At 47.1% G+C, this 25,000-nt stretch overlaps 48 non-coding genes and 37 pseudogenes across 48 annotated transcripts; all 85 read right to left on the bottom strand.

The window, feature by feature from the left end:
* Positions 1-174: 174 nt before the first annotated feature.
* On the bottom strand, positions 175-293 carry LOC146242597 (5S ribosomal RNA; annotated as a pseudogene).
* A 176-nt stretch (positions 294-469) lies between these two features.
* LOC146242596 (5S ribosomal RNA) lies at positions 470-588 on the bottom strand (annotated as a pseudogene).
* Positions 589-744: 156 nt separating this feature from the next.
* LOC146242595 (5S ribosomal RNA) lies at positions 745-863 on the bottom strand. Its single transcript, XR_014737336.1, has one exon. It is a non-coding gene; the product is annotated as a 5S ribosomal RNA (ribosomal RNA).
* A 198-nt stretch (positions 864-1,061) lies between these two features.
* LOC146242594 (5S ribosomal RNA) lies at positions 1,062-1,170 on the bottom strand (annotated as a pseudogene).
* A 176-nt stretch (positions 1,171-1,346) lies between these two features.
* On the bottom strand, positions 1,347-1,455 carry LOC146242593 (5S ribosomal RNA; annotated as a pseudogene).
* A 168-nt stretch (positions 1,456-1,623) lies between these two features.
* LOC146242592 (5S ribosomal RNA) lies at positions 1,624-1,742 on the bottom strand. The gene has a single exon (XR_014734792.1). It is a non-coding gene; the product is annotated as a 5S ribosomal RNA (ribosomal RNA).
* A 168-nt stretch (positions 1,743-1,910) lies between these two features.
* Positions 1,911-2,029, bottom strand: LOC146242591 (5S ribosomal RNA; annotated as a pseudogene).
* A 156-nt stretch (positions 2,030-2,185) lies between these two features.
* Positions 2,186-2,304, bottom strand: LOC146242590 (5S ribosomal RNA). Its single transcript, XR_014737335.1, has one exon. It is a non-coding gene; the product is annotated as a 5S ribosomal RNA (ribosomal RNA).
* Positions 2,305-2,490: 186 nt separating this feature from the next.
* LOC146242589 (5S ribosomal RNA) lies at positions 2,491-2,599 on the bottom strand (annotated as a pseudogene).
* Positions 2,600-2,755: 156 nt separating this feature from the next.
* Positions 2,756-2,874, bottom strand: LOC146242588 (5S ribosomal RNA). Its single transcript, XR_014737334.1, has one exon. It is a non-coding gene; the product is annotated as a 5S ribosomal RNA (ribosomal RNA).
* A 186-nt stretch (positions 2,875-3,060) lies between these two features.
* Positions 3,061-3,169, bottom strand: LOC146242587 (5S ribosomal RNA; annotated as a pseudogene).
* A 182-nt stretch (positions 3,170-3,351) lies between these two features.
* On the bottom strand, positions 3,352-3,460 carry LOC146242586 (5S ribosomal RNA; annotated as a pseudogene).
* Positions 3,461-3,632: 172 nt separating this feature from the next.
* LOC146242585 (5S ribosomal RNA) lies at positions 3,633-3,741 on the bottom strand (annotated as a pseudogene).
* Positions 3,742-3,911: 170 nt separating this feature from the next.
* Positions 3,912-4,030, bottom strand: LOC146242584 (5S ribosomal RNA). Its single transcript, XR_014737332.1, has one exon. It is a non-coding gene; the product is annotated as a 5S ribosomal RNA (ribosomal RNA).
* A 174-nt stretch (positions 4,031-4,204) lies between these two features.
* Positions 4,205-4,323, bottom strand: LOC146242583 (5S ribosomal RNA). The gene has a single exon (XR_014737331.1). It is a non-coding gene; the product is annotated as a 5S ribosomal RNA (ribosomal RNA).
* Positions 4,324-4,509: 186 nt separating this feature from the next.
* On the bottom strand, positions 4,510-4,628 carry LOC146242582 (5S ribosomal RNA). Its single transcript, XR_014740422.1, has one exon. It is a non-coding gene; the product is annotated as a 5S ribosomal RNA (ribosomal RNA).
* Positions 4,629-4,812: 184 nt separating this feature from the next.
* On the bottom strand, positions 4,813-4,931 carry LOC146242581 (5S ribosomal RNA). The gene has a single exon (XR_014737676.1). It is a non-coding gene; the product is annotated as a 5S ribosomal RNA (ribosomal RNA).
* A 164-nt stretch (positions 4,932-5,095) lies between these two features.
* On the bottom strand, positions 5,096-5,214 carry LOC146242580 (5S ribosomal RNA). The gene has a single exon (XR_014737330.1). It is a non-coding gene; the product is annotated as a 5S ribosomal RNA (ribosomal RNA).
* A 172-nt stretch (positions 5,215-5,386) lies between these two features.
* On the bottom strand, positions 5,387-5,505 carry LOC146242579 (5S ribosomal RNA). Its single transcript, XR_014737329.1, has one exon. It is a non-coding gene; the product is annotated as a 5S ribosomal RNA (ribosomal RNA).
* Positions 5,506-5,691: 186 nt separating this feature from the next.
* On the bottom strand, positions 5,692-5,810 carry LOC146242578 (5S ribosomal RNA). Its single transcript, XR_014737327.1, has one exon. It is a non-coding gene; the product is annotated as a 5S ribosomal RNA (ribosomal RNA).
* Positions 5,811-5,988: 178 nt separating this feature from the next.
* Positions 5,989-6,107, bottom strand: LOC146242577 (5S ribosomal RNA; annotated as a pseudogene).
* A 156-nt stretch (positions 6,108-6,263) lies between these two features.
* Positions 6,264-6,382, bottom strand: LOC146242576 (5S ribosomal RNA). The gene has a single exon (XR_014735037.1). It is a non-coding gene; the product is annotated as a 5S ribosomal RNA (ribosomal RNA).
* Positions 6,383-6,564: 182 nt separating this feature from the next.
* Positions 6,565-6,683, bottom strand: LOC146242575 (5S ribosomal RNA). Its single transcript, XR_014737326.1, has one exon. It is a non-coding gene; the product is annotated as a 5S ribosomal RNA (ribosomal RNA).
* A 174-nt stretch (positions 6,684-6,857) lies between these two features.
* On the bottom strand, positions 6,858-6,976 carry LOC146242574 (5S ribosomal RNA). The gene has a single exon (XR_014739975.1). It is a non-coding gene; the product is annotated as a 5S ribosomal RNA (ribosomal RNA).
* Positions 6,977-7,160: 184 nt separating this feature from the next.
* Positions 7,161-7,279, bottom strand: LOC146242573 (5S ribosomal RNA). Its single transcript, XR_014737325.1, has one exon. It is a non-coding gene; the product is annotated as a 5S ribosomal RNA (ribosomal RNA).
* A 182-nt stretch (positions 7,280-7,461) lies between these two features.
* LOC146242572 (5S ribosomal RNA) lies at positions 7,462-7,580 on the bottom strand. Its single transcript, XR_014737663.1, has one exon. It is a non-coding gene; the product is annotated as a 5S ribosomal RNA (ribosomal RNA).
* A 164-nt stretch (positions 7,581-7,744) lies between these two features.
* LOC146242571 (5S ribosomal RNA) lies at positions 7,745-7,863 on the bottom strand (annotated as a pseudogene).
* Positions 7,864-8,039: 176 nt separating this feature from the next.
* Positions 8,040-8,158, bottom strand: LOC146242570 (5S ribosomal RNA). Its single transcript, XR_014737324.1, has one exon. It is a non-coding gene; the product is annotated as a 5S ribosomal RNA (ribosomal RNA).
* Positions 8,159-8,352: 194 nt separating this feature from the next.
* On the bottom strand, positions 8,353-8,471 carry LOC146242569 (5S ribosomal RNA). The gene has a single exon (XR_014737323.1). It is a non-coding gene; the product is annotated as a 5S ribosomal RNA (ribosomal RNA).
* A 180-nt stretch (positions 8,472-8,651) lies between these two features.
* Positions 8,652-8,770, bottom strand: LOC146242568 (5S ribosomal RNA; annotated as a pseudogene).
* Positions 8,771-8,926: 156 nt separating this feature from the next.
* Positions 8,927-9,045, bottom strand: LOC146242567 (5S ribosomal RNA). Its single transcript, XR_014735036.1, has one exon. It is a non-coding gene; the product is annotated as a 5S ribosomal RNA (ribosomal RNA).
* A 182-nt stretch (positions 9,046-9,227) lies between these two features.
* LOC146242566 (5S ribosomal RNA) lies at positions 9,228-9,346 on the bottom strand. Its single transcript, XR_014740418.1, has one exon. It is a non-coding gene; the product is annotated as a 5S ribosomal RNA (ribosomal RNA).
* A 176-nt stretch (positions 9,347-9,522) lies between these two features.
* Positions 9,523-9,641, bottom strand: LOC146242565 (5S ribosomal RNA; annotated as a pseudogene).
* A 156-nt stretch (positions 9,642-9,797) lies between these two features.
* LOC146242564 (5S ribosomal RNA) lies at positions 9,798-9,916 on the bottom strand. Its single transcript, XR_014740232.1, has one exon. It is a non-coding gene; the product is annotated as a 5S ribosomal RNA (ribosomal RNA).
* Positions 9,917-10,114: 198 nt separating this feature from the next.
* LOC146242563 (5S ribosomal RNA) lies at positions 10,115-10,223 on the bottom strand (annotated as a pseudogene).
* Positions 10,224-10,395: 172 nt separating this feature from the next.
* LOC146242562 (5S ribosomal RNA) lies at positions 10,396-10,504 on the bottom strand (annotated as a pseudogene).
* A 176-nt stretch (positions 10,505-10,680) lies between these two features.
* Positions 10,681-10,799, bottom strand: LOC146242561 (5S ribosomal RNA). The gene has a single exon (XR_014737322.1). It is a non-coding gene; the product is annotated as a 5S ribosomal RNA (ribosomal RNA).
* Positions 10,800-10,973: 174 nt separating this feature from the next.
* LOC146242560 (5S ribosomal RNA) lies at positions 10,974-11,092 on the bottom strand. Its single transcript, XR_014739973.1, has one exon. It is a non-coding gene; the product is annotated as a 5S ribosomal RNA (ribosomal RNA).
* Positions 11,093-11,278: 186 nt separating this feature from the next.
* Positions 11,279-11,397, bottom strand: LOC146242559 (5S ribosomal RNA). Its single transcript, XR_014737320.1, has one exon. It is a non-coding gene; the product is annotated as a 5S ribosomal RNA (ribosomal RNA).
* Positions 11,398-11,579: 182 nt separating this feature from the next.
* On the bottom strand, positions 11,580-11,698 carry LOC146242558 (5S ribosomal RNA). Its single transcript, XR_014737651.1, has one exon. It is a non-coding gene; the product is annotated as a 5S ribosomal RNA (ribosomal RNA).
* A 164-nt stretch (positions 11,699-11,862) lies between these two features.
* LOC146242557 (5S ribosomal RNA) lies at positions 11,863-11,981 on the bottom strand. The gene has a single exon (XR_014737319.1). It is a non-coding gene; the product is annotated as a 5S ribosomal RNA (ribosomal RNA).
* A 172-nt stretch (positions 11,982-12,153) lies between these two features.
* On the bottom strand, positions 12,154-12,272 carry LOC146242556 (5S ribosomal RNA; annotated as a pseudogene).
* Positions 12,273-12,462: 190 nt separating this feature from the next.
* On the bottom strand, positions 12,463-12,581 carry LOC146242555 (5S ribosomal RNA). Its single transcript, XR_014737318.1, has one exon. It is a non-coding gene; the product is annotated as a 5S ribosomal RNA (ribosomal RNA).
* Positions 12,582-12,761: 180 nt separating this feature from the next.
* LOC146242554 (5S ribosomal RNA) lies at positions 12,762-12,880 on the bottom strand (annotated as a pseudogene).
* A 156-nt stretch (positions 12,881-13,036) lies between these two features.
* LOC146242553 (5S ribosomal RNA) lies at positions 13,037-13,155 on the bottom strand. Its single transcript, XR_014735035.1, has one exon. It is a non-coding gene; the product is annotated as a 5S ribosomal RNA (ribosomal RNA).
* A 186-nt stretch (positions 13,156-13,341) lies between these two features.
* On the bottom strand, positions 13,342-13,460 carry LOC146242552 (5S ribosomal RNA). Its single transcript, XR_014740417.1, has one exon. It is a non-coding gene; the product is annotated as a 5S ribosomal RNA (ribosomal RNA).
* Positions 13,461-13,636: 176 nt separating this feature from the next.
* LOC146242551 (5S ribosomal RNA) lies at positions 13,637-13,755 on the bottom strand (annotated as a pseudogene).
* Positions 13,756-13,911: 156 nt separating this feature from the next.
* On the bottom strand, positions 13,912-14,030 carry LOC146242550 (5S ribosomal RNA). Its single transcript, XR_014740221.1, has one exon. It is a non-coding gene; the product is annotated as a 5S ribosomal RNA (ribosomal RNA).
* Positions 14,031-14,232: 202 nt separating this feature from the next.
* On the bottom strand, positions 14,233-14,341 carry LOC146242549 (5S ribosomal RNA; annotated as a pseudogene).
* A 172-nt stretch (positions 14,342-14,513) lies between these two features.
* Positions 14,514-14,622, bottom strand: LOC146242548 (5S ribosomal RNA; annotated as a pseudogene).
* A 178-nt stretch (positions 14,623-14,800) lies between these two features.
* On the bottom strand, positions 14,801-14,919 carry LOC146242547 (5S ribosomal RNA). The gene has a single exon (XR_014737316.1). It is a non-coding gene; the product is annotated as a 5S ribosomal RNA (ribosomal RNA).
* A 174-nt stretch (positions 14,920-15,093) lies between these two features.
* On the bottom strand, positions 15,094-15,212 carry LOC146242546 (5S ribosomal RNA). The gene has a single exon (XR_014740043.1). It is a non-coding gene; the product is annotated as a 5S ribosomal RNA (ribosomal RNA).
* A 178-nt stretch (positions 15,213-15,390) lies between these two features.
* LOC146242545 (5S ribosomal RNA) lies at positions 15,391-15,499 on the bottom strand (annotated as a pseudogene).
* Positions 15,500-15,691: 192 nt separating this feature from the next.
* LOC146242544 (5S ribosomal RNA) lies at positions 15,692-15,810 on the bottom strand (annotated as a pseudogene).
* Positions 15,811-15,966: 156 nt separating this feature from the next.
* Positions 15,967-16,085, bottom strand: LOC146242543 (5S ribosomal RNA; annotated as a pseudogene).
* A 182-nt stretch (positions 16,086-16,267) lies between these two features.
* On the bottom strand, positions 16,268-16,386 carry LOC146242542 (5S ribosomal RNA). Its single transcript, XR_014740416.1, has one exon. It is a non-coding gene; the product is annotated as a 5S ribosomal RNA (ribosomal RNA).
* A 176-nt stretch (positions 16,387-16,562) lies between these two features.
* On the bottom strand, positions 16,563-16,681 carry LOC146242541 (5S ribosomal RNA; annotated as a pseudogene).
* Positions 16,682-16,837: 156 nt separating this feature from the next.
* On the bottom strand, positions 16,838-16,956 carry LOC146242540 (5S ribosomal RNA). The gene has a single exon (XR_014740210.1). It is a non-coding gene; the product is annotated as a 5S ribosomal RNA (ribosomal RNA).
* A 198-nt stretch (positions 16,957-17,154) lies between these two features.
* LOC146242539 (5S ribosomal RNA) lies at positions 17,155-17,263 on the bottom strand (annotated as a pseudogene).
* Positions 17,264-17,435: 172 nt separating this feature from the next.
* LOC146242538 (5S ribosomal RNA) lies at positions 17,436-17,544 on the bottom strand (annotated as a pseudogene).
* Positions 17,545-17,722: 178 nt separating this feature from the next.
* LOC146242537 (5S ribosomal RNA) lies at positions 17,723-17,841 on the bottom strand. Its single transcript, XR_014737315.1, has one exon. It is a non-coding gene; the product is annotated as a 5S ribosomal RNA (ribosomal RNA).
* Positions 17,842-18,015: 174 nt separating this feature from the next.
* On the bottom strand, positions 18,016-18,134 carry LOC146242536 (5S ribosomal RNA). The gene has a single exon (XR_014740042.1). It is a non-coding gene; the product is annotated as a 5S ribosomal RNA (ribosomal RNA).
* Positions 18,135-18,312: 178 nt separating this feature from the next.
* LOC146242535 (5S ribosomal RNA) lies at positions 18,313-18,421 on the bottom strand (annotated as a pseudogene).
* Positions 18,422-18,623: 202 nt separating this feature from the next.
* On the bottom strand, positions 18,624-18,742 carry LOC146242534 (5S ribosomal RNA; annotated as a pseudogene).
* Positions 18,743-18,910: 168 nt separating this feature from the next.
* Positions 18,911-19,029, bottom strand: LOC146242533 (5S ribosomal RNA). Its single transcript, XR_014737314.1, has one exon. It is a non-coding gene; the product is annotated as a 5S ribosomal RNA (ribosomal RNA).
* Positions 19,030-19,205: 176 nt separating this feature from the next.
* LOC146242532 (5S ribosomal RNA) lies at positions 19,206-19,324 on the bottom strand. Its single transcript, XR_014737313.1, has one exon. It is a non-coding gene; the product is annotated as a 5S ribosomal RNA (ribosomal RNA).
* A 186-nt stretch (positions 19,325-19,510) lies between these two features.
* On the bottom strand, positions 19,511-19,629 carry LOC146242531 (5S ribosomal RNA). Its single transcript, XR_014737312.1, has one exon. It is a non-coding gene; the product is annotated as a 5S ribosomal RNA (ribosomal RNA).
* Positions 19,630-19,805: 176 nt separating this feature from the next.
* On the bottom strand, positions 19,806-19,924 carry LOC146242530 (5S ribosomal RNA; annotated as a pseudogene).
* A 156-nt stretch (positions 19,925-20,080) lies between these two features.
* LOC146242529 (5S ribosomal RNA) lies at positions 20,081-20,199 on the bottom strand. The gene has a single exon (XR_014735068.1). It is a non-coding gene; the product is annotated as a 5S ribosomal RNA (ribosomal RNA).
* A 192-nt stretch (positions 20,200-20,391) lies between these two features.
* LOC146242528 (5S ribosomal RNA) lies at positions 20,392-20,500 on the bottom strand (annotated as a pseudogene).
* Positions 20,501-20,672: 172 nt separating this feature from the next.
* Positions 20,673-20,781, bottom strand: LOC146242527 (5S ribosomal RNA; annotated as a pseudogene).
* A 172-nt stretch (positions 20,782-20,953) lies between these two features.
* Positions 20,954-21,072, bottom strand: LOC146242526 (5S ribosomal RNA). Its single transcript, XR_014737311.1, has one exon. It is a non-coding gene; the product is annotated as a 5S ribosomal RNA (ribosomal RNA).
* A 174-nt stretch (positions 21,073-21,246) lies between these two features.
* On the bottom strand, positions 21,247-21,365 carry LOC146242525 (5S ribosomal RNA). The gene has a single exon (XR_014737310.1). It is a non-coding gene; the product is annotated as a 5S ribosomal RNA (ribosomal RNA).
* A 178-nt stretch (positions 21,366-21,543) lies between these two features.
* On the bottom strand, positions 21,544-21,652 carry LOC146242524 (5S ribosomal RNA; annotated as a pseudogene).
* Positions 21,653-21,850: 198 nt separating this feature from the next.
* On the bottom strand, positions 21,851-21,969 carry LOC146242523 (5S ribosomal RNA; annotated as a pseudogene).
* Positions 21,970-22,137: 168 nt separating this feature from the next.
* On the bottom strand, positions 22,138-22,256 carry LOC146242522 (5S ribosomal RNA). The gene has a single exon (XR_014737308.1). It is a non-coding gene; the product is annotated as a 5S ribosomal RNA (ribosomal RNA).
* A 176-nt stretch (positions 22,257-22,432) lies between these two features.
* Positions 22,433-22,551, bottom strand: LOC146242521 (5S ribosomal RNA). The gene has a single exon (XR_014737307.1). It is a non-coding gene; the product is annotated as a 5S ribosomal RNA (ribosomal RNA).
* Positions 22,552-22,737: 186 nt separating this feature from the next.
* On the bottom strand, positions 22,738-22,856 carry LOC146242520 (5S ribosomal RNA). The gene has a single exon (XR_014737305.1). It is a non-coding gene; the product is annotated as a 5S ribosomal RNA (ribosomal RNA).
* Positions 22,857-23,032: 176 nt separating this feature from the next.
* LOC146242519 (5S ribosomal RNA) lies at positions 23,033-23,151 on the bottom strand (annotated as a pseudogene).
* A 156-nt stretch (positions 23,152-23,307) lies between these two features.
* Positions 23,308-23,426, bottom strand: LOC146242518 (5S ribosomal RNA). The gene has a single exon (XR_014735066.1). It is a non-coding gene; the product is annotated as a 5S ribosomal RNA (ribosomal RNA).
* A 196-nt stretch (positions 23,427-23,622) lies between these two features.
* LOC146242517 (5S ribosomal RNA) lies at positions 23,623-23,731 on the bottom strand (annotated as a pseudogene).
* Positions 23,732-23,899: 168 nt separating this feature from the next.
* Positions 23,900-24,008, bottom strand: LOC146242516 (5S ribosomal RNA; annotated as a pseudogene).
* Positions 24,009-24,180: 172 nt separating this feature from the next.
* Positions 24,181-24,289, bottom strand: LOC146242515 (5S ribosomal RNA; annotated as a pseudogene).
* Positions 24,290-24,515: 226 nt separating this feature from the next.
* LOC146242514 (5S ribosomal RNA) lies at positions 24,516-24,634 on the bottom strand. The gene has a single exon (XR_014737304.1). It is a non-coding gene; the product is annotated as a 5S ribosomal RNA (ribosomal RNA).
* A 176-nt stretch (positions 24,635-24,810) lies between these two features.
* On the bottom strand, positions 24,811-24,929 carry LOC146242513 (5S ribosomal RNA). The gene has a single exon (XR_014737303.1). It is a non-coding gene; the product is annotated as a 5S ribosomal RNA (ribosomal RNA).
* Between the last annotated feature and the right edge of the window lie 71 nt (positions 24,930-25,000).

Genomic DNA, 25,000 nt, shown 5'->3' with positions numbered 1-25,000 from the left:
CAACCATAGGCTACTTATCCATATACAGATTTAGCAATTGACAATGCAAGGTGGTCTCTCTCTCTCTCTCTCTCTCTCTCTCTCGTGTCAAAATGAAAACAGCTTCCAGCCCCTTTCATGAAGGACTACTTGTGCATATTGCAAGATGTCAGTTTCTAAGTGAATGAGCAAAAGAGCATACAGCACCTGGTATTCCAAGGCGGTCTCCCATCCAAGTACTAACCAGGCCCGACCCTGCTTAGCTTCCGAGATCAGACGAGATCAGGCGTTGCCAGGCTGGTATGGCCGTACGAAATAAGTTGACAACCATAGGCTACTTATCCATATACAGATTTGGCAATTGACAATGCAAGGTGGTCTCTCTCTCTCTCTCTCTCTCGTGTCAAAATGAAAACAGCTTCCAGCCCCTTTCATGAAGGACTACTTGTGCATATTGCAAGATTTCAGTTTCTAAGTGAATGAGCAAAAGAGCATACAGCACCTGGTATTCCCAGGCGGTCTCCCATCCAAGTACTAACCAGGCCCGACCCTGCTTAGCTTACGAGATCAGACGAGATCGGGCGTTGCCAGGCTGGTATGGCCGTACGAAATAAGTTGACAACCATAGGCTACTTATCCATATACAGATTTGGCAATTGACAATGCAAGGTGGTCTCTCTCTCGTGTCAAAATGAAAACAGCTTCCAGCCCCTTTCATGAAGGACTACTTGTGCATATTGCAAGATTTCAGTTTCTAAGTGAATGAGCATACAGCACCTGGTATTCCCAGGCGGTCTCCCATCCAAGTACTAACCAGGCCCGACCCTGCTTAGCTTCCGAGATCAGACGAGATCGGGCGTTGCCAGGCTGGTATGGCCGTACGAAATAAGTTGACAACCATAGGCTACTTATCCATATACAGATTTGGCAATTGACAATGCAAGGTGGTCTCTCTCTCTCTCTCTCTCTCTCTCTCTCTCTCTCTCTCTCTCGTGTCAAAATGAAAACAGCTTCCAGCCCCTTTCATGAAGGACTACTTGTGCATATTGCAAGATTTCAGTTTCTAAGTGAATGAGCAAAAGAGCATACAGCACCTGGTATTCCCAGGCGGTCTCCCATCCAAGTACTAACCAGGCCCGACCCTGCTTAGCTTCCGAGATCGGGCGTTGCCAGGCTGGTATGGCCGTACGAAATAAGTTGACAACCATAGGCTACTTATCCATATACAGATTTAGCAATTGACAATGCAAGGTGGTCTCTCTCTCTCTCTCTCTCTCGTGTCAAAATGAAAACAGCTTCCAGCCCCTTTCATGAAGGACTACTTGTGCATATTGCAAGATTTCAGTTTCTAAGTGAATGAGCAAAAGAGCATACAGCACCTGGTATTCCCAGGCGGTCTCCCATCCAAGTACTAACCAGGCCCGACCCTGCTTAGCTTCCGAGATCAGACGTTGCCAGGCTGGTATGGCCGTACGAAATAAGTTGACAACCATAGGCTACTTATCCATATACAGATTTAGCAATTGACAATGCAAGGTAGTCTCTCTCTCTCTCGTGTCAAAATGAAAACAGCTTCCAGCCCCTTTCATGAAGGACTACTTGTGCATATTGCAAGATTTCAGTTTCTAAGTGAATGAGCAAAAGAGCATACAGCACCTGGTATTCCCAGGCGGTCTCCCATCCAAGTACTAACCAGGCCCGACCCTGCTTATCTTCCGAGATCAGACGAGATTGGGTGTTGCCAGGCTGGTATGGCCGTACGAAATAAGTTGACAACCATAGGCTACTTATCCATATACAGATTTAGCAATTGACAATGCAAGGTGGTCTCTCTCTCTCTCGTGTCAAAATGAAAACAGCTTCCAGCCCCTTTCATGAAGGACTACTTGTGCATATTGCAAGATTTCAGTTTCTAAGTGAATGAGCAAAAGAGCATACAGCACCTGGTATTCCCAGGCGGTCTCCCATCCAAGTACTAACCAGGCCCGACCCTGCTTAGCTTACGAGATCATACGAGATCGGGCGTTGCCAGGCTGGTATGGCCGTACGAAATAAGTTGACAACCATAGGCTACTTATCCATATACAGATTTGGCAATTGACAATGCAAGGTGGTCTCTCTCTCGTGTCAAAATGAAAACAGCTTCCAGCCCCTTTCATGAAGGACTACTTGTGCATATTGCAAGATTTCAGTTTCTAAGTGAATGAGCATACAGCACCTGGTATTCCCAGGCGGTCTCCCATCCAAGTACTAACCAGGCCCGACCCTGCTTAGCTTCCGAGATCAGACGAGATCGGGCGTTGCCAGGCTGGTATGGCCGTACGAAATAAGTTGACAACCATAGGCTACTTATCCATATACAGATTTGGCAATTGACAATGCAAGGTGGTCTCTCTCTCTCTCTCTCTCTCTCTCTCTCTCGTGTCAAAATGAAAACAGCTTCCAGCCCCTTTCATGAAGGACTACTTGTGCATATTGCAAGATTTCAGTTTCTAAGTGAATGAGCAAAAGAGCATACAGCACCTGGTATTCCCAGGCGGTCTCCCATCCAAGTACTAACCAGGCCCGACCCTGCTTAGCTTCCGAGATCGGGCGTTGCCAGGCTGGTATGGCCGTACGAAATAAGTTGACAACCATAGGCTACTTATCCATATACAGATTTGGCAATTGACAATGCAAGGTGGTCTCTCTCTCGTGTCAAAATGAAAACAGCTTCCAGCCCCTTTCATGAAGGACTACTTGTGCATATTGCAAGATTTCAGTTTCTAAGTGAATGAGCATACAGCACCTGGTATTCCCAGGCGGTCTCCCATCCAAGTACTAACCAGGCCCGACCCTGCTTAGCTTCCGAGATCAGACGAGATCGGGCGTTGCCAGGCTGGTATGGCCGTACGAAATAAGTTGACAACCATAGGCTACTTATCCATATACAGATTTGGCAATTGACAATGCAAGGTGGTCTCTCTCTCTCTCTCTCTCTCTCTCTCTCTCGTGTCAAAATGAAAACAGCTTCCAGCCCCTTTCATGAAGGACTACTTGTGCATATTGCAAGATTTCAGTTTCTAAGTGAATGAGCAAAAGAGCATACAGCACCTGGTATTCCCAGGCGGTCTCCCATCCAAGTACTAACCAGGCCCGACCCTGCTTAGCTTCCGAGATCGGGCGTTGCCAGGCTGGTATGGCCGTACGAAATAAGTTGACAACCATAGGCTACTTATCCATATACAGATTTGGCAATTGACAATGCAAGGTGGTCTCTCTCTCTCTCTCTCTCTCTCTCTCGTGTCAAAATGAAAACAGCTTCCAGCCCCTTTCATGAAGGACTACTTGTGCATATTGCAAGATTTCAGTTTCTAAGTGAATGAGCAAAAGAGCATACAGCACCTGGTATTCCCAGGCGGTCTCCCATCCAAGTACTAACCAGGCCCGACCCTGCTTAGCTTCCGAGATCGGGCGTTGCCAGGCTGGTATGGCCGTACGAAATAAGTTGACAACCATAGGCTACTTATCCATATACAGATTTAGCAATTGACAATGCAAGGTGGTCTCTCTCTCTCTCTCTCGTGTCAAAATGAAAACAGCTTCCAGCCCCTTTCATGAAGGACTACTTGTGCATATTGCAAGATGTCAGTTTCTAAGTGAATGAGCAAAAGAGCATACAGCACCTGGTATTCCCAGGCGGTCTCCCATCCAAGTACTAACCAGGCCCGACCCTGCTTAGCTTCCGAGATCGGGCGTTGCCAGGCTGGTATGGCCGTACGAAATAAGTTGACAACCATAGGCTACTTATCCATATACAGATTTAGCAATTGACAATGCAAGGTGGTCTCTCTCTCTCTCTCGTGTCAAAATGAAAACAGCTTCCAGCCCCTTTCATGAAGGACTACTTGTGCATATTGCAAGATGTCAGTTTCTAAGTGAATGAGCAAAAGAGCATACAGCACCTGGTATTCCCAGGCGGTCTCCCATCCAAGTACTAACCAGGCCCGACCCTGCTTAGCTTCCGAGATCAGACGAGATCGGGCGTTGCCAGGCTGGTATGGCCGTACGAAATAAGTTGACAACCATAGGCTACTTATCCATATACAGATTTAGCAATTGACAATGCAAGGTAGTCTCTCTCTCTCTCTCTCTCGTGTCAAAATGAAAACAGCTTCCAGCCCCTTTCATGAAGGACTACTTGTGCATATTGCAAGATTTCAGTTTCTAAGTGAATGAGCAAAAGAGCATACAGCACCTGGTATTCCCAGGCGGTCTCCCATCCAAGTACTAACCAGGCCCGACCCTGCTTAGCTTCCGAGATCAGACGAGATCGGGCGTTGCCAGGCTGGTATGGCCGTACGAAATAAGTTGACAACCATAGGCTACTTATCCATATACAGATTTAGCAATTGACAATGCAAGGTAGTCTCTCTCTCTCTCTCTCTCTCTCTCTCTCTCGTGTCAAAATGAAAACAGCTTCCAGCCCCTTTCATGAAGGACTACTTGTGCATATTGCAAGATGTCAGTTTCTAAGTGAATGAGCAAAAGAGTATACAGCACCTGGTATTCCCAGGCGGTCTCCCATCCAAGTACTAACCAGGCCCGACCCTGCTTAGCTTCCGAGATCAGACGAGATCGGGCGTTGCCAGGCTGGTATGGCCGTACGAAATAAGTTGACAACCATAGGCTACTTATCCATATACAGATTTAGCAATTGACAATGCAAGGTAGTCTCTCTCTCTCTCTCTCTCTCTCTCTCTCGTGTCAAAATGAAAACAGCTTCCAGCCCCTTTCATGAAGGACTACTTGTGCATATTGCAAGATTTCAGTTTCTAAGTGAATGAGCAAAAGAGCATACAGCACCTGGTATTCCCAGGCGGTCTCCCATCCAAGTACTAACCAGGCCCAACCCTGCTTAGCTTCCGAGATCAGACGAGATCGGGCGTTGCCAGGCTGGTATGGCCGTACGAAATAAGTTGACAACCATAGGCTACTTATCCATATACAGATTTAGCAATTGACAATGCAAGGTGGTCTCTCTCTCTCCCTCTCGTGTCAAAATGAAAACAGCTTCCAGCCCCTTTCATGAAGGACTACTTGTGCATATTGCAAGATTTCAGTTTCTAAGTGAATGAGCATACAGCACCTGGTATTCCCAGGCGGTCTCCCATCCAAGTACTAACCAGGCCCGACCCTGCTTAGCTTCCGAGATCAGACGAGATCGGGCGTTGCCAGGCTGGTATGGCCGTACGAAATAAGTTGACAACCATAGGCTACTTATCCATATACAGATTTAGCAATTGACAATGCAAGGTAGTCTCTCTCTCTCTCTCTCGTGTCAAAATGAAAACAGCTTCCAGCCCCTTTCATGAAGGACTACTTGTGCATATTGCAAGATTTCAGTTTCTAAGTGAATGAGCAAAAGAGCATACAGCACCTGGTATTCCCAGGCGGTCTCCCATCCAAGTACTAACCAGGCCCGACCCTGCTTAGCTTCCGAGATCAGACGAGATCGGGCGTTGCCAGGCTGGTATGGCCGTACGAAATAAGTTGACAACCATAGGCTACTTATCCATATACAGATTTAGCAATTGACAATGCAAGGTGGTCTCTCTCTCTCTCTCTCTCTCTCTCTCTCTTGTGTCAAAATGAAAACAGCTTCCAGCCCCTTTCATGAAGGACTACTTGTGCATATTGCAAGATGTCAGTTTCTAAGTGAATGAGCAAAAGAGCATACAGCACCTGGTATTCCCAGGCGGTCTCCCATCCAAGTACTAACCAGGCCCGACCCTGCTTAGCTTCCGAGATCAGACGAGATCGGGCGTTGCCAGGCTGGTATGGCCGTACGAAATAAGTTGACAACCATAGGCTACTTATCCATATACAGATTTGGCAATTGACAATGCAAGGTGGTCTCTCTCTCTCTCTCTCTCTCTCGTGTCAAAATGAAAACAGCTTCCAGCCCCTTTCATGAAGGACTACTTGTGCATATTGCAAGATTTCAGTTTCTAAGTGAATGAGCAAAAGAGCATACAGCACCTGGTATTCCCAGGCGGTCTCCCATCCAAGTACTAACCAGGCCCGACCCTGCTTAGCTTACGAGATCAGACGAGATCGGGCGTTGCCAGGCTGGTATGGCCGTACGAAATAAGTTGACAACCATAGGCTACTTATCCATATACAGATTTGGCAATTGACAATGCAAGGTGGTCTCTCTCTCGTGTCAAAATGAAAACAGCTTCCAGCCCCTTTCATGAAGGACTACTTGTGCATATTGCAAGATTTCAGTTTCTAAGTGAATGAGCATACAGCACCTGGTATTCCCAGGCGGTCTCCCATCCAAGTACTAACCAGGCCCGACCCTGCTTAGCTTCTGAGATCAGACGAGATCGGGCGTTGCCAGGCTGGTATGGCCGTACGAAATAAGTTGACAACCATAGGCTACTTATCCATATACAGATTTAGCAATTGACAATGCAAGGTGGTCTCTCTCTCTCTCTCTCTCTCTCTCTCGTGTCAAAATGAAAACAGCTTCCAGCCCCTTTCATGAAGGACTACTTGTGCATATTGCAAGATGTCAGTTTCTAAGTGAATGAGCAAAAGAGCATACAGCACCTGGTATTCCCAGGCGGTCTCCCATCCAAGTACTAACCAGGCCCGACCCTGCTTAGCTTCCGAGATCAGACGAGATCGGGCGTTGCCAGGCTGGTATGGCCGTACGAAATAAGTTGACAACCATAGGCTACTTATCCATATACAGATTTAGCAATTGACAATGCAAGGTAGTCTCTCTCTCTCTCTCTCTCGTGTCAAAATGAAAACAGCTTCCAGCCCCTTTCATGAAGGACTACTTGTGCATATTGCAAGATTTCAGTTTCTAAGTGAATGAGCAAAAGAGCATACAGCACCTGGTATTCCCAGGCGGTCTCCCATCCAAGTACTAACCAGGCCCGACCCTGCTTAGCTTCCGAGATCAGACGAGATCGGGCGTTGCCAGGCTGATATGGCCGTACGAAATAAGTTGACAACCATAGGCTACTTATCCATATACAGATTTAGCAATTGACAATGCAAGGTAGTCTCTCTCTCTCTCTCTCTCTCTCTCTCTCGTGTCAAAATGAAAACAGCTTCCAGCCCCTTTCATGAAGGACTACTTGTGCATATTGCAAGATGTCAGTTTCTAAGTGAATGAGCAAAAGAGCATACAGCACCTGGTATTCCCAGGCGGTCTCCCATCCAAGTACTAACCAGGCCCGACCCTGCTTAGCTTCCGAGATCAGACGAGATCGGGCGTTGCCAGGCTGGTATGGCCGTACGAAATAAGTTGACAACCATAGGCTACTTATCCATATACAGATTTAGCAATTGACAATGCAAGGTAGTCTCTCTCTCTCTCTCTCTCTCTCTCTCGTGTCAAAATGAAAACAGCTTCCAGCCCCTTTCATGAAGGACTACTTGTGCATATTGCAAGATTTCAGTTTCTAAGTGAATGAGCAAAAGAGCATACAGCACCTGGTATTCCCAGGCGGTCTCCCATCCAAGTACTAACCAGGCCCAACCCTGCTTAGCTTCCGAGATCAGACGAGATCGGGCGTTGCCAGGCTGGTATGGCCGTACGAAATAAGTTGACAACCATAGGCTACTTATCCATATACAGATTTAGCAATTGACAATGCAAGGTGGTCTCTCTCTCTCCCTCTCGTGTCAAAATGAAAACAGCTTCCAGCCCCTTTCATGAAGGACTACTTGTGCATATTGCAAGATTTCAGTTTCTAAGTGAATGAGCATACAGCACCTGGTATTCCCAGGCGGTCTCCCATCCAAGTACTAACCAGGCCCGACCCTGCTTAGCTTCCGAGATCAGACGAGATTGGGCGTTGCCAGGCTGGTATGGCCGTACGAAATAAGTTGACAACCATAGGCTACTTATCCATATACAGATTTAGCAATTGACAATGCAAGGTAGTCTCTCTCTCTCTCTCTCTCTCGTGTCAAAATGAAAACAGCTTCCAGCCCCTTTCATGAAGGATTACTTGTGCATATTGCAAGATTTCAGTTTCTAAGTGAATGAGCAAAAGAGCATACAGCACCTGGTATTCCCAGGCGGTCTCCCATCCAAGTACTAACCAGGCCCGACCCTGCTTAGCTTCCGAGATCAGACGAGATCGGGCGTTGCCAGGCTGGTATGGCCGTACGAAATAAGTTGACAACCATAGGCTACTTATCCATATACAGATTTAGCAATTGACAATGCAAGGTGGTCTCTCTCTCTCTCTCTCTCTCTCTCTCTCTCTCTCTCTCGTGTCAAAATGAAAACAGCTTCCAGCCCCTTTCATGAAGGACTACTTGTGCATATTGCAAGATGTCAGTTTCTAAGTGAATGAGCAAAAGAGCATACAGCACCTGGTATTCCCAGGCGGTCTCCCATCCAAGTACTAACCAGGCCCGACCCTGCTTAGCTTCCGAGATCAGACGAGATCGGGCGTTGCCAGGCTGGTATGGCCGTACGAAATAAGTTGACAACCATAGGCTACTTATCCATATACAGATTTGGCAATTGACAATGCAAGGTGGTCTCTCTCTCTCTCTCTCTCTCTCTCGTGTCAAAATGAAAACAGCTTCCAGCCCCTTTCATGAAGGACTACTTGTGCATATTGCAAGATTTCAGTTTCTAAGTGAATGAGCAAAAGAGCATACAGCACCTGGTATTCCCAGGCGGTCTCCCATCCAAGTACTAACCAGGCCCGACCCTGCTTAGCTTACGAGATCAGACGAGATCGGGCGTTGCCAGGCTGGTATGGCCGTACGAAATAAGTTGACAACCATAGGCTACTTATCCATATACAGATTTGGCAATTGACAATGCAAGGTGGTCTCTCTCTCGTGTCAAAATGAAAACAGCTTCCAGCCCCTTTCATGAAGGACTACTAGTGCATATTGCAAGATTTCAGTTTCTAAGTGAATGAGCATACAGCACCTGGTATTCCCAGGCGGTCTCCCATCCAAGTACTAACCAGGCCCGACCCTGCTTAGCTTCTGAGATCAGACGAGATCGGGCGTTGCCAGGCTGGTATGGCCGTACGAAATAAGTTGACAACCATAGGCTACTTATCCATATACAGATTTAGCAATTGACAATGCAAGGTGGTCTCTCTCTCTCTCTCTCTCTCTCTCTCGTGTCAAAATGAAAACAGCTTCCAGCCCCTTTCATGAAGGACTACTTGTGCATATTGCAAGATGTCAGTTTCTAAGTGAATGAGCAAAAGAGCATACAGCACCTGGTATTCCAAGGCGGTCTCCCATCCAAGTACTAACCAGGCCCGACCCTGCTTAGCTTCCGAGATCAGACGAGATCGGGCGTTGCCAGGCTGGTATGGCCGTACGAAATAAGTTGACAACCATAGGCTACTTATCCATATACAGATTTGGCAATTGACAATGCAAGGTGGTCTCTCTCTCTCTCTCTCTCTCGTGTCAAAATGAAAACAGCTTCCAGCCCCTTTCATGAAGGACTACTTGTGCATATTGCAAGATTTCAGTTTCTAAGTGAATGAGCAAAAGAGCATACAGCACCTGGTATTCCCAGGCGGTCTCCCATCCAAGTACTAACCAGGCCCGACCCTGCTTAGCTTACGAGATCAGACGAGATCGGGCGTTGCCAGGCTGGTATGGCCGTACGAAATAAGTTGACAACCATAGGCTACTTATCCATATACAGATTTGGCAATTGACAATGCAAGGTGGTCTCTCTCTCGTGTCAAAATGAAAACAGCTTCCAGCCCCTTTCATGAAGGACTACTTGTGCATATTGCAAGATTTCAGTTTCTAAGTGAATGAGCATACAGCACCTGGTATTCCCAGGCGGTCTCCCATCCAAGTACTAACCAGGCCCGACCCTGCTTAGCTTCCGAGATCAGACGAGATCGGGCGTTGCCAGGCCGGTATGGCCGTACGAAATAAGTTGACAACCATAGGCTACTTATCCATATACAGATTTGGCAATTGACAATGCAAGGTGGTCTCTCTCTCTCTCTCTCTCTCTCTCTCTCTCTCTCTCTCTCTCGTGTCAAAATGAAAACAGCTTCCAGCCCCTTTCATGAAGGACTACTTGTGCATATTGCAAGATTTCAGTTTCTAAGTGAATGAGCAAAAGAGCATACAGCACCTGGTATTCCCAGGCGGTCTCCCATCCAAGTACTAACCAGGCCCGACCCTGCTTAGCTTCCGAGATCGGGCGTTGCCAGGCTGGTATGGCCGTACGAAATAAGTTGACAACCATAGGCTACTTATCCATATACAGATTTAGCAATTGACAATGCAAGGTGGTCTCTCTCTCTCTCTCTCGTGTCAAAATGAAAACAGCTTCCAGCCCCTTTCATGAAGGACTACTTGTGCATATTGCAAGATTTCAGTTTCTAAGTGAATGAGCAAAAGAGCATACAGCACCTGGTATTCCCAGGCGGTCTCCCATCCAAGTACTAACCAGGCCCGACCCTGCTTAGCTTCCGAGATCAGACGTTGCCAGGCTGGTATGGCCGTACGAAATAAGTTGACAACCATAGGCTACTTATCCATATACAGATTTAGCAATTGACAATGCAAGGTAGTCTCTCTCTCTCTCTCTCTCTCGTGTCAAAATGAAAACAGCTTCCAGCCCCTTTCATGAAGGACTACTTGTGCATATTGCAAGATTTCAGTTTCTAAGTGAATGAGCAAAAGAGCATACAGCACCTGGTATTCCCAGGCGGTCTCCCATCCAAGTACTAACCAGGCCCGACCCTGCTTAGCTTCCGAGATCAGACGAGATCGGGCGTTGCCAGGCTGGTATGGCCGTACGAAATAAGTTGACAACCATAGGCTACTTATCCATATACAGATTTAGCAATTGACAATGCAAGGTGGTCTCTCTCTCTCTCTCTCTCGTGTCAAAATGAAAACAGCTTCCCGCCCCTTTCATGAAGGACTACTTGTGCATATTGCAAGATGTCAGTTTCTAAGTGAATGAGCAAAAGAGCATACAGCACCTGGTATTCCCAGGCGGTCTCCCATCCAAGTACTAACCAGGCCCGACCCTGCTTAGCTTCCGAGATCAGACGAGATCGGGCGTTGCCAGGCTGATATGGCCGTACGAAATAAGTTGACAACCATAGGCTACTTATCCATATACAGATTTAGCAATTGACAATGCAAGGTAGTCTCTCTCTCTCTCTCTCTCTCTCTCTCTCTCGTGTCAAAATGAAAACAGCTTCCAGCCCCTTTCATGAAGGACTACTTGTGCATATTGCAAGATGTCAGTTTCTAAGTGAATGAGCAAAAGAGCATACAGCACCTGGTATTCCCAGGCGGTCTCCCATCCAAGTACTAACCAGGCCCGACCCTGCTTAGCTTCCGAGATCAGACGAGATCGGGCGTTGCCAGGCTGGTATGGCCGTACGAAATAAGTTGACAACCATAGGCTACTTATCCATATACAGATTTAGCAATTGACAATGCAAGGTAGTCTCTCTCTCTCTCTCTCTCTCTCTCTCGTGTCAAAATGAAAACAGCTTCCAGCCCCTTTCATGAAGGACTACTTGTGCATATTGCAAGATTTCAGTTTCTAAGTGAATGAGCAAAAGAGCATACAGCACCTGGTATTCCCAGGCGGTCTCCCATCCAAGTACTAACCAGGCCCAACCCTGCTTAGCTTCCGAGATCAGACGAGATCGGGCGTTGCCAGGCTGGTATGGCCGTACGAAATAAGTTGACAACCATAGGCTACTTATCCATATACAGATTTAGCAATTGACAATGCAAGGTGGTCTCTCTCTCTCCCTCTCGTGTCAAAATGAAAACAGCTTCCAGCCCCTTTCATGAAGGACTACTTGTGCATATTGCAAGATTTCAGTTTCTAAGTGAATGAGCATACAGCACCTGGTATTCCCAGGCGGTCTCCCATCCAAGTACTAACCAGGCCCGACCCTGCTTAGCTTCCGAGATCAGACGAGATCGGGCGTTGCCAGGCTGGTATGGCCGTACGAAATAAGTTGACAACCATAGGCTACTTATCCATATACAGATTTAGTAATTGACAATGCAAGGTAGTCTCTCTCTCTCTCTCTCGTGTCAAAATGAAAACAGCTTCCAGCCCCTTTCATGAAGGACTACTTGTGCATATTGCAAGATTTCAGTTTCTAAGTGAATGAGCAAAAGAGCATACAGCACCTGGTATTCCCAGGCGGTCTCCCATCCAAGTACTAACCAGGCCCGACCCTGCTTAGCTTCCGAGATCAGACGAGATTGGGCGTTGCCAGGCTGGTATGGCCGTACGAAATAAGTTGACAACCATAGGCTACTTATCCATATACAGATTTAGCAATTGACAATGCAAGGTGGTCTCTCTCTCTCTCTCTCTCTCTCTCTCTCTCTCTCGTGTCAAAATGAAAACAGCTTCCAGCCCCTTTCATGAAGGACTACTTGTGCATATTGCAAGATGTCAGTTTCTAAGTGAATGAGCAAAAGAGCATACAGCACCTGGTATTCCCAGGCGGTCTCCCATCCAAGTACTAACCAGGCCCGACCCTGCTTAGCTTCCGAGATCAGACGAGATCGGGCGTTGCCAGGCTGGTATGGCCGTACGAAATAAGTTGACAACCATAGGCTACTTATCCATATACAGATTTGGCAATTGACAATGCAAGGTGGTCTCTCTCTCTCTCTCTCTCTCTCTCGTGTCAAAATGAAAACAGCTTCCAGCCCCTTTCATGAAGGACTACTTGTGCATATTGCAAGATTTCAGTTTCTAAGTGAATGAGCAAAAGAGCATACAGCACCTGGTATTCCCAGGCGGTCTCCCATCCAAGTACTAACCAGGCCCGACCCTGCTTAGCTTACGAGATCAGACGAGATCGGGCGTTGCCAGGCTGGTATGGCCGTACGAAATAAGTTGACAACCATAGGCTACTTATCCATATACAGATTTGGCAATTGACAATGCAAGGTGGTCTCTCTCTCGTGTCAAAATGAAAACAGCTTCCAGCCCCTTTCATGAAGGACTACTTGTGCATATTGCAAGATTTCAGTTTCTAAGTGAATGAGCATACAGCACCTGGTATTCCCAGGCGGTCTCCCATCCAAGTACTAACCAGGCCCGACCCTGCTTAGCTTCTGAGATCAGACGAGATCGGGCGTTGCCAGGCTGGTATGGCCGTACGAAATAAGTTGACAACCATAGGCTACTTATCCATATACAGATTTAGCAATTGACAATGCAAGGTGGTCTCTCTCTCTCTCTCTCTCTCTCTCTCTCTCGTGTCAAAATGAAAACAGCTTCCAGCCCCTTTCATGAAGGACTACTTGTGCATATTGCAAGATGTCAGTTTCTAAGTGAATGAGCAAAAGAGCATACAGCACCTGGTATTCCAAGGCGGTCTCCCATCCAAGTACTAACCAGGCCCGACCCTGCTTAGCTTCCGAGATCAGACGAGATCGGGCGTTGCCAGGCTGGTATGGCCGTACGAAATAAGTTGACAACCATAGGCTACTTATCCATATACAGATTTGGCAATTGACAATGCAAGGTGGTCTCTCTCTCTCTCTCTCTCTCGTGTCAAAATGAAAACAGCTTCCAGCCCCTTTCATGAAGGACTACTTGTGCATATTGCAAGATTTCAGTTTCTAAGTGAATGAGCAAAAGAGCATACAGCACCTGGTATTCCCAGGCGGTCTCCCATCCAAGTACTAACCAGGCCCGACCCTGCTTAGCTTACGAGATCAGACGAGATCGGGCGTTGCCAGGCTGGTATGGCCGTACGAAATAAGTTGACAACCATAGGCTACTTATCCATATACAGATTTGGCAATTGACAATGCAAGGTGGTCTCTCTCTCGTGTCAAAATGAAAACAGCTTCCAGCCCCTTTCATGAAGGACTACTTGTGCATATTGCAAGATTTCAGTTTCTAAGTGAATGAGCATACAGCACCTGGTATTCCCAGGCGGTCTCCCATCCAAGTACTAACCAGGCCCGACCCTGCTTAGCTTCCGAGATCAGACGAGATCGGGCGTTGCCAGGCCGGTATGGCCGTACGAAATAAGTTGACAACCATAGGCTACTTATCCATATACAGATTTGGCAATTGACAATGCAAGGTGGTCTCTCTCTCTCTCTCTCTCTCTCTCTCTCTCTCTCTCTCTCTCTCTCGTGTCAAAATGAAAACAGCTTCCAGCCCCTTTCATGAAGGACTACTTGTGCATATTGCAAGATTTCAGTTTCTAAGTGAATGAGCAAAAGAGCATACAGCACCTGGTATTCCCAGGCGGTCTCCCATCCAAGTACTAACCAGGCCCGACCCTGCTTAGCTTCCGAGATCGGGCGTTGCCAGGCTGGTATGGCCGTACGAAATAAGTTGACAACCATAGGCTACTTATCCATATACAGATTTAGCAATTGACAATGCAAGGTGGTCTCTCTCTCTCTCTCTCGTGTCAAAATGAAAACAGCTTCCAGCCCCTTTCATGAAGGACTACTTGTGCATATTGCAAGATTTCAGTTTCTAAGTGAATGAGCAAAAGAGCATACAGCACCTGGTATTCCCAGGCGGTCTCCCATCCAAGTACTAACCAGGCCCGACCCTGCTTAGCTTCCGAGATCAGACGTTGCCAGGCTGGTATGGCCGTACGAAATAAGTTGACAACCATAGGCTACTTATCCATATACAGATTTAGCAATTGACAATGCAAGGTAGTCTCTCTCTCTCTCTCTCTCTCTCGTGTCAAAATGAAAACAGCTTCCAGCCCCTTTCATGAAGGACTACTTGTGCATATTGCAAGATTTCAGTTTCTAAGTGAATGAGCAAAAGAGCATACAGCACCTGGTATTCCCAGGCGGTCTCCCATCCAAGTACTAACCAGGCCCGACCCTGCTTAGCTTCCGAGATCAGACGAGATCGGGCGTTGCCAGGCTGGTATGGCCGTACGAAATAAGTTGACAACCATAGGCTACTTATCCATATACAGATTTAGCAATTGACAATGCAAGGTGGTCTCTCTCTCTCTCTCTCTCGTGTCAAAATGAAAACAGCTTCCAGCCCCTTTCATGAAGGACTACTTGTGCATATTGCAAGATGTCAGTTTCTAAGTTAATGAGCAAAAGAGCATACAGCACCTGGTATTCCCAGGCGGTCTCCCATCCAAGTACTAACCAGGCCCGACCCTGCTTAGCTTCCGAGATCAGACGAGATCAGGCGTTGCCAGGCTGGTATGGCCGTACGAAATAAGTTGACAACCATAGGCTACTTATCCATATACAGATTTAGCAATTGACAATGCAAGGTGGTCTCTCTCTCTCTCTCTCTCTCTCGTGTCAAAATGAAAACAGCTTCCAGCCCCTTTCATGAAGGACTACTTGTGCATATTGCAAGATTTCAGTTTCTAAGTGAATGAGCAAAAGAGCATACAGCACCTGGTATTCCCAGGCGGTCTCCCATCCAAGTACTAACCAGGCCCGACCCTGCTTAGCTTCCGAGATCAGGCGTTGCCAGGCTGGTATGGCCGTACGAAATAAGTTGACAACCATAGGCTACTTATCCATATACAGATTTAGCAATTGACAATGCAAGGTAGTCTCTCTCTCTCTCTCTCTCTCTCTCTCTCTCTCTCTCGTGTCAAAATGAAAACAGCTTCCAGCCCCTTTCATGAAGGACTACTTGTGCATATTGCAAGATGTCAGTTTCTAGGTTAATGAGCAAAAGAGCATACAGCACCTGGTATTCCCAGGCGGTCTCCCATCCAAGTACTAACCAGGCCCGACCCTGCTTAGCTTACGAGATCAGACGAGATCGGGCGTTGCCAGGCTGGTATGGCCGTACGAAATAAGTTGACAACCATAGGCTACTTATCCATATACAGATTTGGCAATTGACAATGCAAGGTGGTCTCTCTCTCGTGTCAAAATGAAAACAGCTTCCAGCCCCTTTCATGAAGGACTACTTGTGCATATTGCAAGATTTCAGTTTCTAAGTGAATGAGCATACAGCACCTGGTATTCCCAGGCGGTATCCCATCCAAGTACTAACCAGGCCCGACCCTGCTTAGCTTCTGAGATCAGACGAGATCGGGCGTTGCCAGGCTGGTATGGCCGTACGAAATAAGTTGACAACCATAGGCTACTTATCCATATACAGATTTAGCAATTGACAATGCAAGGTGGTCTCTCTCTCTCTCTCTCTCTCTCTCTCGTGTCAAAATGAAAACAGCTTCCAGCCCCTTTCATGAAGGACTACTTGTGCATATTGCAAGATGTCAGTTTCTAAGTGAATGAGCAAAAGAGCATACAGCACCTGGTATTCCAAGGCGGTCTCCCATCCAAGTACTAACCAGGCCCGACCCTGCTTAGCTTCCGAGATCAGACGAGATCGGGCGTTGCCAGGCTGGTATGGCCGTACGAAATAAGTTGACAACCATAGGCTACTTATCCATATACAGATTTGGCAATTGACAATGCAAGGTGGTCTCTCTCTCTCTCTCTCTCTCGTGTCAAAATGAAAACAGCTTCCAGCCCCTTTCATGAAGGACTACTTGTGCATATTGCAAGATTTCAGTTTCTAAGTGAATGAGCAAAAGAGCATACAGCACCTGGTATTCCCAGGCGGTCTCCCATCCAAGTACTAACCAGGCCCGACCCTGCTTAGCTTACGAGATCAGACGAGATCGGGCGTTGCCAGGCTGGTATGGCCGTACGAAATAAGTTGACAACCATAGGCTACTTATCCATATACAGATTTGGCAATTGACAATGCAAGGTGGTCTCTCTCTCGTGTCAAAATGAAAACAGCTTCCAGCCCCTTTCATGAAGGACTACTTGTGCATATTGCAAGATTTCAGTTTCTAAGTGAATGAGCATACAGCACCTGGTATTCCCAGGCGGTCTCCCATCCAAGTACTAACCAGGCCCGACCCTGCTTAGCTTCCGAGATCAGACGAGATCGGGCGTTGCCAGGCCGGTATGGCCGTACGAAATAAGTTGACAACCATAGGCTACTTATCCATATACAGATTTGGCAATTGACAATGCAAGGTGGTCTCTCTCTCTCTCTCTCTCTCTCTCTCTCTCTCTCTCTCTCTCGTGTCAAAATGAAAACAGCTTCCAGCCCCTTTCATGAAGGACTACTTGTGCATATTGCAAGATTTCAGTTTCTAAGTGAATGAGCAAAAGAGCATACAGCACCTGGTATTCCCAGGCGGTCTCCCATCCAAGTACTAACCAGGCCCGACCCTGCTTAGCTTCCGAGATCGGGCGTTGCCAGGCTGGTATGGCCGTACGAAATAAGTTGACAACCATAGGCTACTTATCCATATACAGATTTAGCAATTGACAATGCAAGGTGGTCTCTCTCTCTCTCTCTCGTGTCAAAATGAAAACAGCTTCCAGCCCCTTTCATGAAGGACTACTTGTGCATATTGCAAGATTTCAGTTTCTAAGTGAATGAGCAAAAGAGCATACAGCACCTGGTATTCCCAGGCGGTCTCCCATCCAAGTACTAACCAGGCCCGACCCTGCTTAGCTTCCGAGATCAGACGTTGCCAGGCTGGTATGGCCGTACGAAATAAGTTGACAACCATAGGCTACTTATCCATATACAGATTTAGCAATTGACAATGCAAGGTAGTCTCTCTCTCTCTCTCTCTCTCTCGTGTCAAAATGAAAACAGCTTCCAGCCCCTTTCATGAAGGACTACTTGTGCATATTGCAAGATTTCAGTTTCTAAGTGAATGAGCAAAAGAGCATACAGCACCTGGTATTCCCAGGCGGTCTCCCATCCAAGTACTAACCAGGCCCGACCCTGCTTAGCTTCCGAGATCAGACGAGATCGGGCGTTGCCAGGCTGGTATGGCCGTACGAAATAAGTTGACAACCATAGGCTACTTATCCATATACAGATTTAGCAATTGACAATGCAAGGTGGTCTCTCTCTCTCTCTCTCTCGTGTCAAAATGAAAACAGCTTCGAGCCCCTTTCATGAAGGACTACTTGTGCATATTGCAAGATGTCAGTTTCTAAGTTAATGAGCAAAAGAGCATACAGCACCTGGTATTCCCAGGCGGTCTCCCATCCAAGTACTAACCAGGCCCGACCCTGCTTAGCTTCCGAGATCAGACGAGATCAGGCGTTGCCAGGCTGGTATGGCCGTACGAAATAAGTTGACAACCATAGGCTACTTATCCATATACAGATTTAGCAATTGACAATGCAAGGTGGTCTCTCTCTCTCTCTCTCTCTCTCGTGTCAAAATGAAAACAGCTTCCAGCCCCTTTCATGAAGGACTACTTGTGCATATTGCAAGATTTCAGTTTCTAAGTGAATGAGCAAAAGAGCATACAGCACCTGGTATTCCCAGGCGGTCTCCCATCCAAGTACTAACCAGGCCCGACCCTGCTTAGCTTCCGAGATCAGGCGTTGCCAGGCTGGTATGGCCGTACGAAATAAGTTGACAACCATAGGCTACTTATCCATATACAGATTTAGCAATTGACAATGCAAGGTAGTCTCTCTCTCTCTCTCTCTCTCTCTCTCTCTCTCTCTCTCTCTCTCTCGTGTCAAAATGAAAACAGCTTCCAGCCCCTTTCATGAAGGACTACTTGTGCATATTGCAAGATGTCAGTTTCTAGGTTAATGAGCAAAAGAGCATACAGCACCTGGTATTCCCAGGCGGTCTCCCATCCAAGTACTAACAAGGCCCGACCCTGCTTATCTTCCGAGATCAGACGAGATTGGGTGTTGCCAGGCTGGTATGGCCGTACGAAATAAGTTGACAACCATAGGCTACTTATCCATATACAGATTTAGCAATTGACAATGCAAGGTGGTCTCTCTCTCTCTCGTGTCAAAATGAAAACAGCTTCCAGCCCCTTTCATGAAGGACTACTTGTGCATATTGCAAGATTTCAGTTTCTAAGTGAATGAGCAAAAGAGCATACAGCACCTGGTATTCCCAGGCGGTCTCCCATCCAAGTACTAACCAGGCCCGACCCTGCTTAGCTTCCGAGATCAGACGAGATCGGGCGTTGCCAGGCTGGTATGGCCGTACGAAATAAGTTGACAACCATAGGCTACTTATCCATATACAGATTTAGCAATTGACAATGCAAGGTGGTCTCTCTCTCTCTCTCTCTCTCGTGTCAAAATGAAAACAGCTTCCAGCCCCTTTCATGAAGGACTACTTGTGCATATTGCAAGATTTCAGTTTCTAAGTGAATGAGCAAAAGAGCATACAGCACCTGGTATTCCCAGGCGGTCTCCCATCCAAGTACTAACCAGGCCCGACCCTGCTTAGCTTCCGAGATCAGACGAGATCGGGCGTTGCCAGGCTGGTATGGCCGTACGAAATAAGTTGACAACCATAGGCTACTTATCCATATACAGATTTAGCAATTGACAATGCAAGGTGGTCTCTCTCTCTCTCTCTCTCTCTCTCTCTCTCGTGTCAAAATGAAAACAGCTTCCAGCCCCTTTCATGAAGGACTACTTGTGCATATTGCAAGATGTCAGTTTCTAAGTGAATGAGCAAAAGAGCATACAGCACCTGGTATTCCCAGGCGGTCTCCCATCCAAGTACTAACCAGGCCCGACCCTGCTTAGCTTCCGAGATCAGACGAGATCGGGCGTTGCCAGGCTGGTATGGCCGTACGAAATAAGTTGACAACCATAGGCTACTTATCCATATACAGATTTGGCAATTGACAATGCAAGGTGGTCTCTCTCTCTCTCTCTCTCTCGTGTCAAAATGAAAACAGCTTCCAGCCCCTTTCATGAAGGACTACTTGTGCATATTGCAAGATTTCAGTTTCTAAGTGAATGAGCAAAAGAGCATACAGCACCTGGTATTCCCAGGCGGTCTCCCATCCAAGTACTAACCAGGCCCGACCCTGCTTAGCTTACGAGATCAGACGAGATCGGGCGTTGCCAGGCTGGTATGGCCGTACGAAATAAGTTGACAACCATAGGCTACTTATCCATATACAGATTTGGCAATTGACAATGCAAGGTGGTCTCTCTCTCGTGTCAAAATGAAAACAGCTTCCAGCCCCTTTCATGAAGGACTACTTGTGCATATTGCAAGATTTCAGTTTCTAAGTGAATGAGCATACAGAACCTGGTATTCCCAGGCGGTCTCCCATCCAAGTACTAACCAGGCCCGACCCTGCTTAGCTTCCGAGATCAGACGAGATCGGGCGTTGCCAGGCTGGTATGGCCGTACGAAATAAGTTGACAACCATAGGCTACTTATCCATATACAGATTTGGCAATTGACAATGCAAGGTGGTCTCTCTCTCTCTCTCTCTCTCTCTCTCTCTCTCTCTCGTGTCAAAATGAAAACAGCTTCCAGCCCCTTTCATGAAGGACTACTTGTGCATATTGCAAGATTTCAGTTTCTAAGTGAATGAGCAAAAGAGCATACAGCACCTGGTATTCCCAGGCGGTCTCCCATCCAAGTACTAACCAGGCCCGACCCTGCTTAGCTTCCGAGATCGGGCGTTGCCAGGCTGGTATGGCCGTACGAAATAAGTTGACAACCATAGGCTACTTATCCATATACAGATTTAGCAATTGACAATGCAAGGTGGTCTCTCTCTCTCTCTCTCGTGTCAAAATGAAAACAGCTTCCAGCCCCTTTCATGAAGGACTACTTGTGCATATTGCAAGATGTCAGTTTCTAAGTGAATGAGCAAAAGAGCATACAGCACCTGGTATTCCCAGGCGGTCTCCCATCCAAGTACTAACCAGGCCCGACCCTGCTTAGCTTCCGAGATCGGGCGTTGCCAGGCTGGTATGGCCGTACGAAATAAGTTGACAACCATAGGCTACTTATCCATATACAGATTTAGCAATTGACAATGCAAGGTGGTCTCTCTCTCTCTCTCTCGTGTCAAAATGAAAACAGCTTCCAGCCCCTTTCATGAAGGACTACTTGTGCATATTGCAAGATGTCAGTTTCTAAGTGAATGAGCAAAAGAGCATACAGCACCTGGTATTCCCAGGCGGTCTCCCATCCAAGTACTAACCAGGCCCGACCCTGCTTAGCTTCCGAGATCAGACGAGATCGGGCGTTGCCAGGCTGGTATGGCCGTACGAAATAAGTTGACAACCATAGGCTACTTATCCATATACAGATTTAGCAATTGACAATGCAAGGTAGTCTCTCTCTCTCTCTCTCTCGTGTCAAAATGAAAACAGCTTCCAGCCCCTTTCATGAAGGACTACTTGTGCATATTGCAAGATTTCAGTTTCTAAGTGAATGAGCAAAAGAGCATACAGCACCTGGTATTCCCAGGCGGTCTCCCATCCAAGTACTAACCAGGCCCGACCCTGCTTAGCTTCCGAGATCAGACGAGATCGGGCGTTGCCAGGCTGGTATGGCCGTACGAAATAAGTTGACAACCATAGGCTACTTATCCATATACAGATTTAGCAATTGACAATGCAAGGTGGTCTCTCTCTCTCTCTCTCTCTCTCGTGTCAAAATGAAAACAGCTTCCAGCCCCTTTCATGAAGGACTACTTGTGCATATTGCAAGATTTCAGTTTCTAAGTGAATGAGCAAAAGAGCATACAGCACCTGGTATTCCCAGGCGGTCTCCCATCCAAGTACTAACCAGGCCCGACCCTGCTTAGCTTCCGAGATCAGGCGTTGCCAGGCTGGTATGGCCGTACGAAATAAGTTGACAACCATAGGCTACTTATCCATATACAGATTTAGCAATTGACAATGCAAGGTAGTCTCTCTCTCTCTCTCTCTCTCTCTCTCTCTCTCTCTCTCTCTCGTGTCAAAATGAAAACAGCTTCCAGCCCCTTTCATGAAGGACTACTTGTGCATATTGCAAGATGTCAGTTTCTAGGTTAATGAGCAAAAGAGCATACAGCACCTGGTATTCCCAGGCGGTCTCCCATCCAAGTACTAACAAGGCCCGACCCTGCTTATCTTCCGAGATCAGACGAGATTGGGTGTTGCCAGGCTGGTATGGCCGTACGAAATAAGTTGACAACCATAGGCTACTTATCCATATACAGATTTAGCAATTGACAATGCAAGGTGGTCTCTCTCTCTCTCGTGTCAAAATGAAAACAGCTTCCAGCCCCTTTCATGAAGGACTACTTGTGCATATTGCAAGATTTCAGTTTCTAAGTGAATGAGCAAAAGAGCATACAGCACCTGGTATTCCCAGGCGGTCTCCCATCCAAGTACTAACCAGGCCCGACCCTGCTTAGCTTCCGAGATCAGACGAGATCGGGCGTTGCCAGGCTGGTATGGCCGTACGAAATAAGTTGACAACCATAGGCTACTTATCCATATACAGATTTAGCAATTGACAATGCAAGGTGGTCTCTCTCTCTCTCTCTCTCTCGTGTCAAAATGAAAACAGCTTCCAGCCCCTTTCATGAAGGACTACTTGTGCATATTGCAAGATTTCAGTTTCTAAGTGAATGAGCAAAAGAGCATACAGCACCTGGTATTCCCAGGCGGTCTCCCATCCAAGTACTAACCAGGCCCGACCCTGCTTAGCTTCCGAGATCAGACGAGATCGGGCGTTGCCAGGCTGGTATGGCCGTACGAAATAAGTTGACAACCATAGGCTACTTATCCATATACAGATTTAGCAATTGACAATGCAAGGTGGTCTCTCTCTCTCTCTCTCTCTCTCTCTCTCTCGTGTCAAAATGAAAACAGCTTCCAGCCCCTTTCATGAAGGACTACTTGTGCATATTGCAAGATGTCAGTTTCTAAGTGAATGAGCAAAAGAGCATACAGCACCTGGTATTCCCAGGCGGTCTCCCATCCAAGTACTAACCAGGCCCGACCCTGCTTAGCTTCCGAGATCAGACGAGATCGGGCGTTGCCAGGCTGGTATGGCCGTACGAAATAAGTTGACAACCATAGGCTACTTATCCATATACAGATTTGGCAATTGACAATGCAAGGTGGTCTCTCTCTCTCTCTCTCTCTCGTGTCAAAATGAAAACAGCTTCCAGCCCCTTTCATGAAGGACTACTTGTGCATATTGCAAGATTTCAGTTTCTAAGTGAATGAGCAAAAGAGCATACAGCACCTGGTATTCCCAGGCGGTCTCCCATCCAAGTACTAACCAGGCCCGACCCTGCTTAGCTTACGAGATCAGACGAGATCGGGCGTTGCCAGGCTGGTATGGCCGTACGAAATAAGTTGACAACCATAGGCTACTTATCCATATACAGATTTGGCAATTGACAATGCAAGGTGGTCTCTCTCTCGTGTCAAAATGAAAACAGCTTCCAGCCCCTTTCATGAAGGACTACTTGTGCATATTGCAAGATTTCAGTTTCTAAGTGAATGAGCATACAGAACCTGGTATTCCCAGGCGGTCTCCCATCCAAGTACTAACCAGGCCCGACCCTGCTTAGCTTCCGAGATCAGACGAGATCGGGCGTTGCCAGGCTGGTATGGCCGTACGAAATAAGTTGACAACCATAGGCTACTTATCCATATACAGATTTGGCAATTGACAATGCAAGGTGGTCTCTCTCTCTCTCTCTCTCTCTCTCTCTCTCTCTCTCTCTCGTGTCAAAATGAAAACAGCTTCCAGCCCCTTTCATGAAGGACTACTTGTGCATATTGCAAGATTTCAGTTTCTAAGTGAATGAGCAAAAGAGCATACAGCACCTGGTATTCCCAGGCGGTCTCCCATCCAAGTACTAACCAGGCCCGACCCTGCTTAGCTTCCGAGATCGGGCGTTGCCAGGCTGGTATGGCCGTACGAAATAAGTTGACAACCATAGGCTACTTATCCATATACAGATTTAGCAATTGACAATGCAAGGTGGTCTCTCTCTCTCTCGTGTCAAAATGAAAACAGCTTCCAGCCCCTTTCATGAAGGACTACTTGTGCATATTGCAAGATGTCAGTTTCTAAGTGAATGAGCAAAAGAGCATACAGCACCTGGTATTCCCAGGCGGTCTCCCATCCAAGTACTAACCAGGCCCGACCCTGCTTAGCTTCCGAGATCGGGCGTTGCCAGGCTGGTATGGCCGTACGAAATAAGTTGACAACCATAGGCTACTTATCCATATACAGATTTAGCAATTGACAATGCAAGGTGGTCTCTCTCTCTCTCTCTCGTGTCAAAATGAAAACAGCTTCCAGCCCCTTTCATGAAGGACTACTTGTGCATATTGCAAGATGTCAGTTTCTAAGTGAATGAGCAAAAGAGCATACAGCACCTGGTATTCCCAGGCGGTCTCCCATCCAAGTACTAACCAGGCCCGACCCTGCTTAGCTTCCGAGATCGGGCGTTGCCAGGCTGGTATGGCCGTACGAAATAAGTTGACAACCATAGGCTACTTATCCATATACAGATTTAGCAATTGACAATGCAAGGTGGTCTCTCTCTCTCTCTCTCTCTCTCTCTCTCTCTCTCTCTCTCTCTCTCTCTCTCTCTCTCTCTCTCTCTCTCGTGTCAAAATGAAAACAGCTTCCAGCCCCTTTCATGAAGGACTACTTGTGCATATTGCAAGATTTCAGTTTCTAAGTGAATGAGCAAAAGAGCATACAGCACCTGGTATTCCCAGGCGGTCTCCCATCCAAGTACTAACCAGGCCCGACCCTGCTTAGCTTCCGAGATCAGACGAGATCGGGCGTTGCCAGGCTGGTATGGCCGTACGAAATAAGTTGACAACCATAGGCTACTTATCCATATACAGATTTAGCAATTGACAATGCAAGGTGGTCTCTCTCTCTCTCTCTCTCTCGTGTCAAAATGAAAACAGCTTCCAGCCCCTTTCATGAAGGACTACTTGTGCATATTGCAAGATTTCAGTTTCTAAGTGAATGAGCAAAAGAGCATACAGCACCTGGTATTCCCAGGCGGTCTCCCATCCAAGTACTAACCAGGCCCGACCCTGCTTAGCTTCCGAGATCAGACGAGATCGGGCGTTGCCAGGCTGGTATGGCCGTACGAAATAAGTTGACAACCATAGGCTACTTATCCATATACAGATTTAGCAATTGACAATGCAAGGTGGTCTCTCT

Source organism: Hypomesus nipponensis, chromosome 20 (genome assembly GCF_054491055.1).
Source record: "Hypomesus nipponensis isolate SF chromosome 20, ASM5449105v1, whole genome shotgun sequence".
NCBI classification, from domain to species: Eukaryota; Metazoa; Chordata; class Actinopteri; order Osmeriformes; family Osmeridae; genus Hypomesus; species Hypomesus nipponensis.
Note: the sequence above shows the minus strand (reverse complement) of the source record. Positions and strands in the feature narration are given on the sequence as shown.